The sequence below is a fragment of the Diaphorina citri genome, unplaced genomic scaffold (assembly GCF_000475195.1).
Source record: "Diaphorina citri unplaced genomic scaffold, Diaci psyllid genome assembly version 1.1 scaffold9037, whole genome shotgun sequence".
In the NCBI taxonomy this organism is placed as follows: Eukaryota; Metazoa; Arthropoda; class Insecta; order Hemiptera; family Psyllidae; genus Diaphorina; species Diaphorina citri.
In genome coordinates this window covers 165-2,595 of record NW_007386411.1, presented here as the reverse complement: position 1 = coordinate 2,595, position 2,431 = coordinate 165, and the positions used below count along the sequence as shown (strand labels likewise).

Sequence of the window (2,431 nt, the reverse complement as noted above, 5' to 3'; positions counted from 1 at the left end):
TAATTGTATTATTTGACATACCTTTAACTTAAAAGCAATTGACATGTTAGTGTAAGTTGACGTACGAGTATTTTATATATTCCTCTAAGTAATTGACACTAAGGAAAAAAGGTATTGTTGTGCAGATAAATAAATAATTAGGTACCCATGTATCTACAATAAAATATCAATAGGACAGATTGTATAATTGTATTATTTGACATACCTTTAACTTAAAAGCAATTGACATGTTAGTGTAAGTTGACGTACGAGTATTTTATATTCCACTAAGTAAGTAATTGACACTAAGGAAAAAAGGTATTGTTGTGCAGATAAATAAATAATTAGGTACCCATGTATCTACAATAAAATATCAATACCTACCTATGTAGATATGGACCTTTTTTTATGTCCAACATCTAAAATAACATTGAATTTGAAATTTCAGTGAAAAATAATCAAGTTTACTTTTTTATGTAAGAACTACCCTAAAGGTAGAGAAACCTGTAAATAATATATTTTCAGTTCTCATTAAGATTTAGGTTAATATTTATTGTACCTACCTATTTATTTTTAAGTACTGGTCGTGGTACCTTGTTTGCCTAGGTGTCTGGTAAGCAGGGTTCAGAAGAATTGTTGGCAAGTGTCAGCCCAACCAGCCACAACTTAAAAATCTTAAATGAGAACCACCTAATTGTGATACATCATATTAAAGTCTTGAAAAGCTTAGTTCATTGGTGCAAAATTGAGCTCAATCCAACAACCAGGGCCAGAGTTATGGCCTATTCAATTTTTAATTTTTCCATGTTCATTCACCAATAAGGGAAGCACCAAAAACGGGAAATTCATTTTGACCTGGGATTTGTGCTTCAAATAAGTCTCACTAATGATTCATGTTGAAATCCAGACCCAAAAATAAAATTTAGAAATACCTATCCATTTTCACCCCCGGAGGCCATCAGGACGATATTTTATTTCCGGTTCCTTCAATCCCTTCTCTAATGCCATTTTCACTAATTTCCAGACAACAAAAGATTAGACGAATGGGTAACCGAAGACCGTCTGAACAAACAGAAAATTCAATACCCAACCGCACCGACGTCTAATTTCGGCAAAAAATCCCACGCCTCACCTGCCGTGGGCCACGAGAATGGGGTGCTCAGCTCGGGCGGCGTAGGTCTCAAGAAATCGGCGCGGAAAAAGAAACACGTCGAAATTGAAACCCCCGTCACGCCAATACCTTCACCACTGTCTCAGGATCTGAACAAGACGAATAAGAAACAGAAGAAACTGTTTCCCAATGAAGTTCCCGCGAGTGAAACACCCAACAGTAACAGTGAAACACAGGTGAGGTGTTTTTTTTTCCATTTTTTTTTTTTGATGCGATGGACTAAGTTTTTGATAGGTCATGTTAGTACACATGGTAAAACAAATAGGAACTATAGGAAGGAAAGTAAAAATTGGGCTGACAAGAAAAATACTTACCTTAAGTACTTAACTTTTCTAAAAGGTTTGTTAGAGGGAACTGTAACGATCTCATCGTCCTTCTAATCAAAGAGGACAGGATAGAAAAAAGCCAGACGTTTCGAGAACGAACATCCTCCCGAAATCGAAGAAAGCTAGAAATCCGTTCCGAGAACGAACCTTATCAGTTTGGGAGATAGTTCACCCAGAAGTGGGATTCGAGCGGTTTAGCATTTACGTATCAGGCGCGCTAAGCTCTAATATAAGCTGGCTTCATTCCCCCTACTTTTTTTTAGAAACCTGCGTCCTAGTCCTAGCGCTTACGAGGCAAACGCTTCACCCTCTAAACTAGGCTGGCTTCCTTTCCTTCGCGTTCACGTACGAGGCAGGCGTGCTACCCTCAAAGCTGGACAGGCTCTCGTTCTTACTTTTTTTTTGCCATTTCAGGAGTTTGAACCCGGAGTCACCGTGGGGGTGCGGCAGACGGGCTCCATGATAACGCATGGTAGTCATGATGACATAGTGACACGGATGAAAAACTTTCACTTCATCGAACTAGGCAAGAATAAGATCAGCGCCTGGTATTTCTCACCTTACCCTCAGGTATGTTAAAACACCTCAAAACGATATCTAACCTGCAGATTTTTGTTCAAGGGGCATTTGGCGATCAGCTGATAAGCAAATACTAAGTATAAACCACCTGCCTCGGTGGTGTAGTAGTCAAGACGCTCGCCTGGTAAACAGGAGGGCGTGAGTTCAATCCCAGCCGAGGTATGGAACTTTATCCTCAATATAATTTGAGAATTTGACCACAATAATGGTAGTAGCCTACTGCTGGAGTAAAGAGACTTTCAGTCCTATGCGAGCAGTATACGAGTAAATAAGCACTGTTGTTTTTAAAAATACTTTGCTGAGCGATTCATTTAGGGTTTTCCGTCTCACTAATGATTCATGTTGAAATCCAGACCCAAAAATAAAATTTAGAAAT

General features: G+C 38.8%; 1 long non-coding RNA gene across 1 annotated transcript; it reads left to right on the top strand.

Annotated features, from left to right (window-relative positions):
* The first annotated feature begins 635 nt into the window (after positions 1 to 635).
* LOC103522522 lies at positions 636 to 2,042 on the top strand. Its single transcript, XR_003394993.1, has 2 exons — positions 636 to 1,326; positions 1,891 to 2,042. It is a non-coding gene; the product is annotated as an uncharacterized LOC103522522 (long non-coding RNA).
* The last annotated feature ends 389 nt before the right edge of the window (positions 2,043 to 2,431 follow it).